The sequence below is a fragment of the Marmota monax genome, unplaced genomic scaffold, assembly GCF_021218885.2.
Source record: "Marmota monax isolate L192 unplaced genomic scaffold, Marmota_monax_Labrador192_F-V1.1 WCK01_AAM20220418_F8-fsc00766, whole genome shotgun sequence".
Classification (NCBI taxonomy): domain Eukaryota; kingdom Metazoa; phylum Chordata; class Mammalia; order Rodentia; family Sciuridae; genus Marmota; species Marmota monax.
In genome coordinates, this window is record NW_026693629.1 from 1 (window position 1) to 16,679 (window position 16,679).

At 37.2% G+C, this 16,679-nt stretch overlaps 1 long non-coding RNA gene across 1 annotated transcript; it reads right to left on the reverse strand.

Moving 5' to 3' along the window:
- Window positions 1–2,944: 2,944 nt before the first annotated feature.
- On the reverse strand, window positions 2,945–5,636 carry LOC124103204 (uncharacterized). Its single transcript, XR_006855124.2, has 2 exons — window positions 4,669–5,636; window positions 2,945–3,795 (listed from the first exon to the last, which is right to left on the reverse strand). It is a non-coding gene; the product is annotated as an uncharacterized LOC124103204 (long non-coding RNA).
- Window positions 5,637–16,679: the final 11,043 nt, after the last annotated feature.

Sequence of the window (16,679 nt, forward strand, 5' to 3'; positions counted from 1 at the left end):
CCGGCTTCTGCTCCGCCGTCTTCTTCTGCTCCGCTGTCTTCAGTTATCTTCTGCGAAGTGTGGCTGGCAAGAGGGCTTATATAGCCCTTGGGTCACTGTGATTGGCTCAAAGTTATGCTAATTAGGGTTTGAAAAATGTACCAATGCTATTGGTCCAGACTTTGTCCAATCAGGTTTGGAAATAAGATGCTATTGGTCAATTCTATATTCCCACCATTCATTCATGTCTGCCCCACTTCCATTTTCTCAATGGAGGTTTACCATTGATATTAGAATAATGTGCCTTATTTTTTTTTCTGCTAGCCTTATCAGATTCAATTTTATCAGATGTATGTTGAATTTTATCAAATGGTATAATATTACATCATTTTTTTCTCTTTTTTACTAGTTATAAGGTGAATAATATATATTATAAATATATTTCTGTAATGAATCTGATTTGGTGATATATTAATCTTTAAACATAGTACTATATTTAATTTGCCATTATTTTATGAAATGCCAACATGTGTGTGTGTGTTTATATGTGGTGCTGTGTATCGAACCCAGAGCCTGGTCCATGCTAAGTAAGTTCTCAGTCTGCACTGTGTGTGTGCGAGTGCCTTGTTTATTTTGGTACAAGTAGATGCTAGCATCTTAAAATACTTGGGGAGATTTCCTTCCTTTACGTCATGTTCTGTAACAGTTTAAATATTACCATCAATTTCCATTCCTCAGAATTCACAGGGGAAGTACAGAGGTTGCTCTTTGTCAGCTTTCTCAGTTCTTACATTGTATCTGTTTTCTATAGGATTTCTATCTCTTCTTGGTCAATTCTGATCATTTATACTTTCTTAAAAAATTATTTAAATCAAGTTTTCAAATTTAAAAATTTACTATATTACTATATGAAAAATTTACATTACTATATGAAAAGATCTTAAAAAATTATTTAAGTCAAAATTTCAAATTTCAAATCAAGTTTCAAATTAATACAGAAGTTTACAAAATATTATTTTATATATTTTGATATTCCTCATAGGCATGGATTTACCCTATTTTTAAATTTTTATTTCTAATATTGCTTCATATGTTTAGTTCATTCTTTAAAGAACCATTTGGTAGGTTTAGTTACTATATATATTTTCCTATTTATAATTTATTCATTTAAATTTTTTAAATTTTATTTTCAAGTTAATTTATTTTACTTTCCTTAAGTTTTCTTATTATTATTCAAAATAATCTATGTCATCTCAGTCTGGAAAACTTACAAAACTATAAGCATGTCTTTCAAATCAATTAAATTTGCATGTGTATTTTGGCTTAATTAAATGGATTATTATAACTAGAATTTTCTTAATGATTATGAAATATATAGGTAAAAATCCTGTCAAATCCATTTAAAAAGTGAAAGCAAATATTTGTCTGTTGTATAGGTAGAAATGCACTTTGTCTTACTCTAGACTACAAGAAAAGTATAAAGTGGATCACATTTTCCTCTCACCTTCTATTTCTATGTGTTGTTCATTTTTTGAGGGAGCTGTCTACCCCATCACTGCCTGCTGGTTAGCACACACATGTTAATTTCAGACTTCCTATTCCCTTCTCTATCAAAATATATGCTGGGTCTCATTTCCTCAGTAATAGACTCACCCTAACAAGGCAATAGCTTGATGAAACTCACTAACATTAATGCTTGGTAACATCTGAGAATAGTACCTTACTATAATTTTTTTTTTGTTTTTATGGAGAAATTTTGGAATATAATATCTTAGCCTTATAGAATTGGTGGTAGCGAGACCTTTTACTGGTATTTGAATTAAACAAAAAGATAACTTCTTTAAATGTAAAACTAACTTCATAGATTACAAAAGTATCTATTAACTTATTCACAACCTAATTTTTAAAAAGTATTTTATAAAATCACATTAAATGGACTCATTTTTATTTGTAGCCTGGTGGAATGAAAGCAGGAACATTTGAACCTTACCCATCACATTCTACTGACCCTTATGTGCTTAAACCAGGAAAGGAGGTTTCCAAAAAAGATGATAAGGTTTTTCATCCCCCAAGTGGACCAAAAAGGGGTGGGGACTTGGCTCAGTGATTAAGCACCCTTGCTTTCAATCCCTAAAAACAACGGGCATTCTTGTTTGCACCCCTTTAATTGAATGCGTGTTCCTCTCCTGAGTCCCAAAAATCTTAATTTGTTTACGTGTTTTATGATTCCTGTTACTGGTTTCTGCATCTACTTTTCTGAAAATCAATACAGTGATGTAGACCCTAGATGAAGTCTGCCACTGTCATACTATTAATCATACTTTTCAGTAAGGTTATGAGTGTTCCCATCTATGAATATATTATGTAAACCATGCATTGCTTTAAAAAGACACACTTTTAATAAAAATTAATTGCAGTTAACAAAAGATAGAGTTAAAATGGGCAATTACATAGATATTCATAAAGTCTACATATATAAGCTACAATCTCAAAAGAATATATAAAACTCAGTAATATTTATCAATATAGAACTATAAATTTGATTCAGTTATGTGCTGAAAAACTAATAAAGCCATTTCTATTTGGAAGACATAGGTCACCTTTGAATCAAATTATACCCATGATAATATTTTTAAGACATCCATTGCCCACTAATTAATTATAAAGCATGAATTTTTTAAAAAAAATTAAAAATAGCAAAAATTCTTTAAACTATCTTTACCCTTTCAAAAACCTTAACATAGTTCTCTCCGATGGAAAACAATGGGACACAAAGGAAAAAAGTCCTAAAACCTCTCCAGTCCAATTTTCAGCTCTGAAGAGCCTAGACTGGTAGGGGAACAAATACTCAAAAAGCATCATTGGTCAAAAATAACTTCCCTAATACATTTTAAGTTTCCTTTTCAAAATACAAACATCACTACCTCTTTCCCCATTGAATTGAAGACTATTAGAGACCACACTATAAATAACAGTAATATATTTAATCATATTTAAAGCACATTTTTAAAAGAGAGAGGGCAGATTAAGGAGAAGAAAGAACTTGGGAACTAAAGCATTGGAGTGATCTATCTGGATGCTCTAAGAGGCAGCTTTACAGGAACGTGAGAGAATACCAAAAACAAATCCATCTTACAAATTATAAGAATGAATCCATGCATTCCCCCTCTCCCCTTCAACTTATCTTGGAGCTGCCACTGGCTAAGTAATCTGATGTTCTACCTAAGTTACAAATAGAAGATATGACACCATGAGTTGAAACATGTCTCACTATAATGTATACATATATAAATTGTGCAATATAAATGGATCTAATATGTTTCTTTGTTTAGAGTGTTAATGGTAGGCTATGACAGTTGGATAACTATCAGTACAGTTTTTCAACACTCTGAGAAAAAGAAGCAAGTTAAGAATTTGTGGTGTACAGTCTACTCCTCCAGCCTTCTCTGTTCCTGTCCTCAACTGTGAAATTTTAAGGTTCCAAGTAATAGACTATATTTAAAGATTTTATAACATTTTTCAGCATTATACTCTGCTTAGGAACACAAATCTAAAACATAAGTCAGAAATCGCATGTTAAATTATTAGCAAAAACTATTTATTAAGTAGTAGTACTAAAATCAGGAAGAATATTGGAGTTGGAGGTTAAATTTCTTTTCAAGGCTATCTGTTCCACACACTTTGCATTTTGCATTTTTTCAAATAATTAGCTCTTGATGACAAGTTACTGGTAGTAAGGATTTAGAAAGTTACGTGTCTTGCAGTTGCTAATAGGACTGTAATGAAGCAGTCTTGTAGTTCTTCATATTGAGTGCCCTAAAATTGAATAAAGGCACATTTAATTTTAGACATGCAGATAATATATCCACATTTTCTATAAAATTTTTACATTAAAAATTTACACTGATATATTTGATGACATATGAATGATCCAGAAACAAAATTTGTCTCACAAACTTAGAAAACTTATCTTTTATTAAAGTCAGATAAATTTAGAAAACATAATTTAACAGGAGAAACAATTATGTAACAAATTTTAACTCTTATTGTCCAAAGGTTTATTCATTTTAAAATTCGGGGAAAAGAAGCTAAAACTAGATGTGGGATATTTGCAATAATGTAAAATCAGATTTCAATAAAGTCAAAGCAATTAAACAGACAAATATAAGTATTATAAGTACATAAGTATTATATATGCATTTTTAATCAACCAGAATATTTCCTGTTTGCAGAGAAGGTTATTTCAAAGCTAGGGGCAGAACTCTTAAGCCTCATTAGGATTCCTCACAATTAACAGGGCATGGTGGCACATGCTAGTAATCCCAGCCACTCAAAAAGCTGAGGCAGGAGGATCACATATTCAAGCGTAGCCTCAGCAGTTTAGTAAGGCTCTAAGAAACTTAATGAGACCCTGTCTCAAAAAAGAAAAAGAAAAAACGATTCCTCACAAATGCTGAGAAATTCCCTTTAAGAAATGGCCAATGATAGTGTATACTGTTAAAGTACAAATATCAAGTAGTTTTAAATAACTAGAGATAAAGTGCTTTTTACAAGGGAAGACAGGTATATTGAAGGTGCTTAGATTTCTAAAGTCAAATTTTAATTTTTAAAAGTGTATACATAAATATTTTGAAGTCTAAAATTTGAAAATATTTTTTGACTCTTAGGCTAAATATAAGATATTCCTACCTTTTGACATTCAAACTCATTATACTTTCAATTGGTCTGCTTTTTGGTCCACTTGGGGGATGAAAAACCTTATCATCTTTTTTGGAAACCTCCTTTCCTGGTTTAAGCACATAAGGGTCAGTAGAATGTGATGGGTAAGGTTCAAATGTTCCTGCTTTCATTCCACCAGGCTACAAATAAAAATGAGTCCATTTAATGTGATTTTATAAAATACTTTTTAAAAATTAGGTTGTGAATAAGTTAATAGATACTTTTGTAATCTATGAAGTTAGTTTTACATTTAAAGAAGTTATCTTTTTGTTTAATTCAAATACCAGTAAAAGGTCTCGCTACCACCAATTCTATAAGGCTAAGATATTATATTCCAAAATTTCTCCATAAAAACAAAAAAAAAATTATAGTAAGGTACTATTCTCAGATGTTACCAAGCATTAATGTTAGTGAGTTTCATCAAGCTATTGCCTTGTTAGGGTGAGTCTATTACTGAGGAAATGAGACCCAGCATATATTTTGATAGAGAAGGGAATAGGAAGTCTGAAATTAACATGTGTGTGCTAACCAGCAGGCAGTGATGGGGTAGACAGCTCCCTCAAAAAATGAACAACACATAGAAATAGAAGGTGAGAGGAAAATGTGATCCACTTTATACTTTTCTTGTAGTCTAGAGTAAGACAAAGTGCATTTCTACCTATACAACAGACAAATATTTGCTTTCACTTTTTAAATGGATTTGACAGGATTTTTACCTATATATTTCATAATCATTAAGAAAATTCTAGTTATAATAATCCATTTAATTAAGCCAAAATACACATGCAAATTTAATTGATTTGAAAGACATGCTTATAGTTTTGTAAGTTTTCCAGACTGAGATGACATAGATTATTTTGAATAATAATAAGAAAACTTAAGGAAAGTAAAATAAATTAACTTGAAAATAAAATTTAAAAAATTTAAATGAATAAATTATAAATAGGAAAATATATATAGTAACTAAACCTACCAAATGGTTCTTTAAAGAATGAACTAAACATATGAAGCAATATTAGAAATAAAAATTTAAAAATAGGGTAAATCCATGCCTATGAGGAATATCAAAATATATAAAATAATATTTTGTAAACTTCTGTATTAATTTGAAACTTGATTTGAAATTTGAAATTTTGACTTAAATAATTTTTTAAGATCTTTTCATATAGTAATGTAAATTTTTCATATAGTAATATAGTAAATTTTTAAATTTGAAAACTTGATTTAAATAATTTTTTAAGAAAGTATAAATGATCAGAATTGACCAAGAAGAGATAGAAATCCTATAGAAAACAGATACAATGTAAGAACTGAGAAAGCTGACAAAGAGCAACCTCTGTACTTCCCCTGTGAATTCTGAGGAATGGAAATTGATGGTAATATTTAAACTGTTACAGAACATGACGTAAAGGAAGGAAATCTCCCCAAGTATTTTAAGATGCTAGCATCTACTTGTACCAAAATAAACAAGGCACTCGCACACACACAGTGCAGACTGAGAACTTACTTAGCATGGACCAGGCTCTGGGTTCGATACACAGCACCACATATAAACACACACACACATGTTGGCATTTCATAAAATAATGGCAAATTAAATATAGTACTATGTTTAAAGATTAATATATCACCAAATCAGATTCATTACAGAAATATATTTATAATATATATTATTCACCTTATAACTAGTAAAAAAGAGAAAAAAATGATGTAATATTATACCATTTGATAAAATTCAACATACATCTGATAAAATTGAATCTGATAAGGCTAGCAGAAAAAAAAATAAGGCACATTATTCTAATATCAATGGTAAACCTCCATTGAGAAAATGGAAGTGGGGCAGACATGAATGAATGGTGGGAATATAGAATTGACCAATAGCATCTTATTTCCAAACCTGATTGGACAAAGTCTGGACCAATAGCATTGGTACATTTTTCAAACCCTAATTAGCATAACTTTGAGCCAATCACAGTGACCCAAGGGCTATATAAGCCCTCTTGCCAGCCACACTTCGCAGAAGATAACTGAAGACAGCGGAGCAGAAGAAGACGGCGGAGCAGAAGCCGGAGCCTGCGGAGCAGAAGCCGGAGCCGCCGGAGCAGAAGCCGCCCGGGCAGAAGCCGCCCGGGCAGAAGCCGCCCGGGCAGAAGCCGCCCGGGCAGAAGCCGCCCGGGCAGAAGCCGCCCGGGCAGAAGCCGGAGCCGCCGCCGCCGCCCGGGCAGAAGCCGCCCGCCCGGGCAGAAGCCGGAGCCGCCGCCGCCGCCCGGGCAGAAGCCGGAGCCGCCGCCGCCGCCCGGGCAGAAGCCGGAGCCGCCCGCCCGGGCAGAAGCCGGAGCCGCCGCCGCCGCCCGGGCAGAAGCCGGAGCCGCCCGCCGGGGCAGAAGCTGCCCGGGCAGGAGCCAGCCGCCCGGGCAGAAGCTGCCCGGGCAGGAGCCAGCCGCCCGGGCAGGAGCCAGCCCCCCGGGCAGAAGCAGGAGCCGCCCGCCCGGGCAGAAGCAGGAGCCGCCCGCCCGGGCAGAAGCAGGAGCCGCCCGCCCGGGCAGAAGCAGGAGCCAGCCGCCCGGGCAGGAGCCAGCCGCCCGGGCAGAAGCAGGAGCCGCCCGCCCGGGCAGAAGCCGGAGCCGCCGCCGCCGCCCGGGCAGAAGCCGGAGCCGCCCGCCGGGGCAGAAGCTGCCCGGGCAGGAGCCAGCCGCCCGGGCAGAAGCTGCCCGGGCAGGAGCCAGCCGCCCGGGCAGAAGCTGCCCGGGCAGGAGCCAGCCGCCGGGGCAGAAGCAGGAGCCGCCCGCCCGGGCAGAAGCAGGAGCCAGCCGCCCGGGCAGGAGCCAGCCGCCCGGGCAGGAGCCGCCCGGGCAGGAGCCAGCCGCCCGGGCAGGAGCCGCCCGGGCAGGAGCCGCCGCCCGGGCAGAAGCAGGAGCCGCCCGCCCGGGCAGAAGCAGGAGCCGCCCGCCCGGGCAGAAGCAGGAGCCGCCCGCCCGGGCAGAAGCAGGAGCCGCCCGCCCGGGCAGAAGCAGGAGCCGCCCGCCCGGGCAGGAGCCAGCCGCCCGGGCAGGAGCCAGCCGCCCGGGCAGGAGCCGCCCGCCCGGGCAGGAGCCGCCCGCCCGGGCAGGAGCCGCCCGCCCGGGCAGAAGCAGGAGCCGCCCGCCCGGGCAGAAGCAGGAGCCGCCCGCCCGGGCAGAAGCAGGAGCCGCCCGCCCGGGCAGGAGCAGGAGCCGGCCGAGCAGAAGCCGACCCATCTTCAGTGTGTTGAACTGCGAGTCTTCTACGCTGTTTTTCAACAAATACTTGCTCCATCTGGCCTGAGGATTCCATTCTTCGCGTTTGTGGGAGAAGACCTTTAAAAGAAACCGACGTTGAGGGTGAGTTGCTGGGGTGTGCTGCTGTGCACGAAATACCTCTATTTTATTTACTTACTTGTGTTTTAGGGATTGGCTAGCTTCACTTAGCATAATCTGCTCTAACGCCATCCATTTCCCTGCAAATTCTATGATTTTGTCATTTTTTTAATGCAGAGTAATACTCCATTGTGTATAAATGCCACATTTTTTTTATCCATTCGTCTATTGAAGGGCATCTAGGTTGGTTCCACAGTCTTGCTATTGTGAATTGTGCTGCTACGAACATGGATGTAGCAGTGTCCCTGTAGCATGCTCTTTTTAGGTCTTCAGGGAATAGACCGAGAAGGGGAGTAGCTGGGTCAAATGGTGGCTCCATTCCCAGCTTTCCAAGAAATCTCCATACTGCTTTCCAAATTGGCTGCACCAATCTGCAGTCCCACCAGCAATGTACAAGTGTACCCTTTTCCCCACATCCTCGCCAGCACTTGTTGCTGTTTGACTTCATAATGGCTGCCAATCTAACTGGAGTGAGATGGTATCTTAGGGTGGTTTTGATTTGCATTTCTCTGACTGCTAGAGATGGTGAGCATTTTTTCATGTACTTGTTGATTGATCGTATGTCCTCCTCTGAGAAGTGTCTGTTCAGGTCCTTGGCCCATTTGTTGATTGGGTTGTTTGTTCTCTTATTGTCTAATTTTTTGAGTTCTTTGTATACTCTGGATATTAGGGCTCTATCTGAAGTGTGAGGAGTAAACATTTGTTCCCAGGATGTAGGCTCTCCATTTACCTGTCTGATTGTTTCTTTTGCTGAGAAAAAACTTTTTAGTTTGAGTAAGTCCCATTTGTTGATTCTAGTTATTAACTTTTGTGCTATGGGTGTCCTATTGAGGAATTTGGAGCCCGACCCCACCGAATGTAGATCGTAGCCAACTTTTTCTTCTATCAGACGGCGTGTCTCTGATTTGATATCAAGCCCTTTGATCCATTTTGAATTAACTTTTGTGCATGGTGAGAGAAAGGGATTCAGTTTCATTTTGTTGCATATGCATTTCCAGTTTTCCCAGCACCATCTGTTGAAGATGCTATCCTTCCTCCATTGCATGCTTTTAGCCCCTTTATCAAATATAAGGTAGTTGTAGTTTTGTGGATTGGTTTCTGTGTCCTCTGTTCTGTACCATTGGTCCACCCGCCTGTTTTGGTACCAGTACCATGCTGTTTTTGTTACTATTGCTCTGTAGTATAGTTTGAAGTCTGGTATCGCTATACCACCTGATTCACACTTCCTGCTTAGCATTGTTTTTGCTATTCTGGGTCTTTTATTTTTCCATGTGAATTTCATGATTGCTTTCTCTATTTCTACAAGAAATGCCGTTGGGATTTTGATTGGCATTGTATTAAACCTATAGAGAACTTTTGGTAATATCGCCATTTTGATGATGTTAGTTTTGCCTATCCGTGAACAGGGTATATTTTTCCATCTTCTAAGATCTTCTTCTATTTCTCTCTTTAGGGTTCTGTAGTTTTCATTGTATAAGTCTTTCACCTCTTTTGTTAGGTTGATTCCCAAGTATTTTATTTTATTTTTTTTTGAGGATATTGTGAATGGAGTGGTTGTCCTCATTTCCATTTCAGAGGATTTGTCGCTGATATACAGGAATGCCTTTGATTTATGTGTGTTGATTTTATATCCTGCCACTTTGCTGAATTCATTTATTAGCTCTAGTAGTTTCTTTGTAGACTCTTTTGGGTCTGCTAGCTATAGAATCATGTCACCTGCAAATAGTGATAATTTAAGTTCTTCTTTTCCTATTTTTATGCCTTTAATTTCTTTCGTCTGTCTAATTGCTCTGGCTAGTGTTTCGAGAACTATGTTGAACAGAAGTGGTGAGAGAGGGCATCCCTGTCTTGTTCCAGATTTTAGAGGGAATGCCTTCAATTTTTCCTCCACTCAGAATGATGCTAGCCTGAGGCTTAGCATATATAGCTTTTACAATATTGAGGTATGTTCCTGTTATCCCTAGTTTTTCTAGAGTTTTGAACATAAAGGGATGCTGTACTTTGTCGAATGCTTTTTCTGCATCTATCGAGATGATCATATGGTTCTTATTTTTAAGTCTATTGATGTGGTGAATAACATTTATTGATTTCCGTATATTGGACCAGCCTTGCATCCCAAGGATGAATCCTACTTGATCATGGTGCATAATTTTTTTGATATGTTTTTGTATCTGATTCGCCAGAATTTTATTGAGGATTTTTGCATCTAGGTTCATTAGAGATATTGGTCTGTAGTTTTCTTTCTTTGAAGTGTCTTTGTCTGGTTTAGGTATCAGGGTGATGTTGGCCTTGTAGAATGAATTTGGAAGTTCTCCCTCTTTTTCTATTTCCTGAAGTAGCTTGAAAAGTATTGGTATTAGTTCCTCTTTAAAGGTTTTGTAAAACTCTGCTTTATACCCATCCGGTCCTGGGCTTTTCTTAGTTGGTAGTCTTTTGATGGTTTCTTCTATTTCCTCAATTGATATTGGTCTGTTTAGGTTGTCTATATCCTCCTGACTCAATCTGGGCAGATCATATGACTTAAGAAATTTATCGATGCCTTCACTATCTTCTAATTTATTGGAGTATAAGGATTCAAAATAATTTCTAATTATCTTCTGTATTTCTGAAGTGTCTGTTGTGATATTGCCTTTTTCTTCCCGTATGCTAGTAAGTTGAGTTCTCTCTCTTCTTCTCTTCGTTATCGTGGCTAAGGGTCTGTCGATTTTATTTATTTTTTCAAAGAACCAACTTTTAGTTTTGTCAATTTTTTCAATTGTTTCTTTTGTTTCGATTTCATTAATTTCAGCTCTGATTTTAATTATTTCTTGCCTTCTACTTCTTTTGCTTTTGTTTTGCTCTTCTTTTTCTAGGATTTTGAGATGAAGTATGAGATCATTTATTTGTTGGTTTTTTCTTTTTTAAAGGAATGAACTCCAAGCAATGTATTTTCCTTTTAGAACTGCTTTCAATGTGTCCCATAGATTCCGATATGTTGTGTCCATGTTTTCATTTATCTCTAAGAATTTTTTTAATTTCCTCCTTGATGTTTTCTATAACCCATTGATCATTCAGTAACCTATTGTTCATTCTCCAAGTGATGCATGATTTTTTCTTCCTTCTTTTATCATTGATTTTCAGTTTCATTCCATTATGATTAGATAAGATGCATGTAATTATCTCTACTCCTTTATATTATCTAAGAGTTGCCCTGTGACATAATATATGATCTATTTTTGAGAAGGATCCATGTGCTGCTGAGAAAAAAGTGTAACTGCTTGATGTTGGGTGGTATATTCTATATATGTCAATTAAGTCTAGGTTATTAATTTGATATGAGTATGGACACTCCTGCTTGTTTCCGAAGTCCATATGAGTGATATGATTTTTCCCAACCTTTCACCTTCAGTCTATGTATGTCTTTTCCTATCAAATGCGTCTCCTGTAGGCAGCATATTGTTGGGTCTTGTTTTGTGATCCATTCTACTAGCCCGTGTCTCTTAATTGGTGAGTTTAAGCCATTAACATTTAGGGTTATTATTGAGATATGGGTTGTTCTTCCAGCCATATTTGTTTATTTCTGTTACTAAACATGGTTTGTTTTCCTCTTTGATTATTTCCCTCCCCTTTACTGTCCTACCTCCCACTGTTGGTTTTCATTTTTATTTTCCATTTCCTCTTCCTGTATTGTTTTGCCGAGGATGTTTTGAAGAGATGGTTTTCTAGCTGCAAATTCTTTTAACTTTTGTTTATCGTGGAAGGTTTTAATTTCATCTTCCATCCTGAAGCTTAATTTCGCTGGATACACAATTCTTGGTTGGAACCCATTTTCTTTCAGTGTTTGAAATATGTTATTCCAGGATCTTCTAGCTTTCAGAGTCTGTGTTGAAAGATCAGCTGTTATCCTGATTGGCTTACCCCTAAATGTAATCTGCTTCCTTTCCTCTTGTAGCTTTTAAAATTCTCTCCTTATTCTGTATGTTGGGCATCTTCATTATAATGTGTCTAGGTGTGGATCTCTTATGATTTTGCACATTCAGCATCCTGTAGGCTTCTAGGATTTGGGATTCTGTCTCATTCTTCAAGTCTGGGAATTTTTCGCGCATTATTTCATTGAATAGATTGCTCATTCCTTTGGTTTGGAGTTCTATACCTTCCTGTATCCCAGTGACTCTTAAGTTTGGTCTCTTTATGTTATCCCATATTTCTTGGATGTTCTGCTCATGGTTTCTTAACAGTCTTGCTGAGCTGTCTATGTTCTTTTCAAGTTGAAATACTTTGTCTTCATTGTCTGATGTTCTATCTTCTAAGTGTTCTACTCCACTGGTAGTATTCTCAATTGAGTTTTTAAGTTGGTTTATTGCTTCCTGCTTTTCTAGGATTTCTGTTTGTTTGTTTTTTATAACCTCTATCTCCCTGTATAGTTAATCTTTTGCTTCCTGGATTTGTTTGTGTAATTCATTGTCGAAGTGATCTTTCATTGTCTGATTTTGCTGTCTAATGTGTTCCTTGAGACTCCAGATCATCAGAAGCATGTATATCCTGAATTCTTTATCTGACATTCCATCTGCTGCAGCTTTTACCTCTTCTAAAGTTGTGTTGACCTGCATTGCTTGTGGTCCTTTCTTTCCTTATCTTTTCATACTGCTTGCGTTTCTTTCTGCTTGGTGAAACTGTTGCGGTTTTGAAAAATTTTTCCCCCTATATATTTATATTGCTCTTGTATAGTTGAAAAGTCTCTCTTGCAGGGTTGGGCGTCGGTCTGCCTACCTTGCAGGCATGGGCGGCGGCTCTGCTCTGCCCCTCCTCCAATTGGTGTGAGGTGTCTACCACGCCCGCGGACTCCTGGGCCTGTTCTGCCGGTTGGTCGCAGGTCTGCCTACCTTGCAGGCGTGGGCGGCGGCTCTGCTCTGCCCTTACTCCAATTGGGGTGACGTGTCTACCACCCTGGCGGGTCGCTGGGCTTATTCCGGGAGCGGGTGGCGGCTCTGCTCTGCCCCTCCTCCAATTGGTGTGACTTGTCTACCACACCCGCAGACTGCTGGGCCTGTTCCGGGCGCTGGCGAAGGCTCTGCTCTGCTCCTACTCTAATTGGGGTGATGTGCCTACCACCCTGGCCGGCCGCTGGGCCTGTTCCACTGGTCGGTCGCAGGTCTGCCTACCTTGCGGGCACGGGCGGCGGCTCTGCTCTGCCCCTACTCCAATTGGGGTGACGTGTGTACCACGCCGGCAGGCCGCTGGGCCTGATCCACCAGTCTGTTGCAGGTATGCCTACCTTGCAGGCACGGGCGGCGGCTCTGCCCTGCCCCTCCTACCATGCCCGCCGTCCGCTGAGCCTGTTCTGCCAGTCAGTCATTATGGTTTTGATTTATATTTACTTAATAAATAATGATGTTGAGCATCTTCTCATAGATTTATTGGACATTTTAGCATGTTTTAAAAGAAATACCTGTTAAATTATCTTTTCCATCTTTGAATTTAGTTGTTTTCAACTTATTACTGAGTTGTAAGACTGATTTATCTATTCTGGATCACACTAGATGTATGATTTGCAAAAAATTTCCTCCTATTGTGTGAGTTACCTTTTTATAACATGGTAGTGTCCTATGATGCACAAAAGTGTTTAGTTTTAATAAAGTACAATTCTTAAAAATTTTAGGTTGGTTGTTCTTTTATTTTCTTATGTAAGAATCTTTTTTTAACTGACTCAAAGTCACACAGACCAATTATTAAGTTCCTGATAAGACTTTTGTAAGTTTAGCTTTTATATTTAGATTTTTAATCTATCTTGATTTAATTTTTTATAGGATGTGAGTTAGGTGTTCAACTTTAATCTTTGAAGCTTTTGATTTCTAGTTGTTCCAACACTGTATGTTAAAAATAGCATTTGTTCCTTTATGTAATGTTCTTGCTCCCACTTTCAAAATTCAATTAATTGAAAATGGGTAGATTTATTTATGGATTTTCATTTATTCTTATTGTTATTTTAGTTGTACATATTTGATTTAGGCATGCAATATTTAATAATGATATCAACATATTACAGAGACTCTGAATTCTATTCCAATGATCTGTTTATCTATGGTCATGATGGGACTTCACTATCTTGATTGTTTAAAGCTATGCATTAAATTTTGAAAAAAGATGTATGAGTCCCTGCTTTGTGATTTTTTTAAATTATCATTTTGGCTTTTCTAAATCCCTTTCTTATCCACATGAGTTTTTTAATCAATTTGTTTATTTCTGCAAGAATGATAGCCTGAATTTAAACAGGGATCACATTAAATTTATAGCTCAATTTGAGAATTATTGTCATCTCAATAATATTAAAACTACAAGTTCACAAGCATGAGAGATTTTTTAGTTTCTTATTCTGCCTTTTTGTTATAATGCCATCTGACTCGATTTTGATTATCTTAAAGAAAGCTTATAAAAATCTTACTCTCAACTATTTGCTAATGTATCACTAGAATTTGATTTTCTCTTGGTTAAAGGATACATTGGTTTTAAAGCTCTTCATGAAGATTAAGATATTAATTATTGAATTAATCAGTATTTGTTACTATAATGAAATATCTTGTGATGGCTTCTTAAGAAAATAAGTTTTATTTAGCTAACAGTTTTGGAGATTTAAAAACATGTTACCTTCATTGGTTCAGTTCTGTGAGGACACTACTGCCTGCATTACATAAGACAAATGGCAATGGTGGGAGTGATTTTATGATTATATGTTATTGTATGATTATATCTCTTGCACAAGAGATACCTTAATCCATTCCTCCCAAGGTCAGGGTCTTCAATTTACCTAAGAACTGCTTAATAGATAGGGTCTCATTAAGTTGCTTAGGGCTTCCCTAAATTGTTGAGGCTGTCTTTGAATTTATGATCCTCCTGCCTCAGCCTCCCAAATGTGTGCCACTGCACCTGGCTATAATGGCACATAATTTTTGATGACTCTATTATAATTCTGAAAAAAAAAATGTTTCACTATATCTCCCTACCTTCCATGGCAATGCAATTATTTACATTATTCATTAAGAATCAGTTTTCTCCCAGGAACTTGGGAGGCTGAGAGAGGAGGATCACAAGTTAAAAGCCAGCCTCAGAAAAAGTGAGGCAATGAGGAACTCAGGGAGACCCTGTGTCTAAATAAAATACATAAAAGGATTGAGGATGTGGCTCGGGGTCGAGTACCCCTGAGTTCAATCCCCAGTACAAAAAAAGAATCAGTTTTCTTTGTATCTGAATATATTGGACATATTGATCTAATTATATAAAGAAATACCAATAGTGTTAATATTTGAAAATAATTCTCAATGAATCAGGCACAAAAATCTCATTATTAAGAAATTTTGGGGAAGCTTATGCCTACAAAGTTCTGCTTTGGAACTTGGTACCTGACTTATGGGATCTGAGTTTCTCAAGTATGAAGAAGATTGTTTCCTTAAAAACCAAAGACCCTGGACATGTTGGAGACTTCCACATTAAAGGAACTCATTTATCTTTGTAATCAACAGGAGGCAAAATAGCATATTATAGATGTTCGTAAAAATCCAAATGAAGATGTTCTGACTCCTGGACAGAAATTAATTGTGTTCACTTAATATTTACTTGATATTAAAGGTTCCTAAGAGCTACATGGCTAATTAGTCCACTTTATACACAGATGGAAATCATCTAAACCTAGTGAGAACTCCCAGTCCAATTTTTCTTATTAAGAACAATCTTTAGTGAGGGAAAACTATCAAAATTATTAGAAACTCAAAAAATAAGATTAAAATAATTATAGTATATTCTTTTGTTTCTACTTGGAGACAAGAGTCACTTAAGTATCATCTAAGTTAATCTCATTATTTAGTACAAAATAAAGGTTCCAGACTTACTGAAGTTCTTGTTGAATCTTTGTCAGATATTATTGTAAATAATTTCTGTGTGATAGAGCAGATAACTCAAGATTGTATGCCTGTTTTATATTAATTATGTTATAATATTCTTATCATAATAGTATCTTTGCCTGTGAATAACCTAGCTTTTTGAATGCTCCTTGAATTTATAATGCATTTTAGTGGTTATCTCATTGCTTAATAGATTAAATGAAATCTTTGAACATTTGTTTTCTTTATATTTGCCTAAGAACCATTTCTAAAAGAATCTTTTAAAAATAATACTTTTATAAAAAATTGTCAAAAAAGGAAAGTACCATAGTTAATAATACCCATATGTGTGTATCCATTTGAATCACAAAATATTTTATAGAAAAAGTGTTCTTTAACTACACAATTTGGCAAAAACTTTGCCTTTTGATTCTTATCTTTTCCTTTTTTGATGCGTGACTCTAAAACGCCTTTTAATTACACACCCAGCTTTTCTGTCTTATGTAGGGAGCATTTTTGGTTCAAGGGTTTTCCAAGCATTCTGCTGATAAAAATCTTTTATGTGGTTAATTTATTAAAATGCTTTGAGTAATCAAAGATTTTTTTACTATACAAGGCAGAGTCCATCCTGTCAGAGTATGTATACATTACATCTTGGTACAGATTTTTTCATGCAAAAATTTGTTTAGTATCAACTTGGATCTACACAAAAGCTTTGCCTTAGTACCTC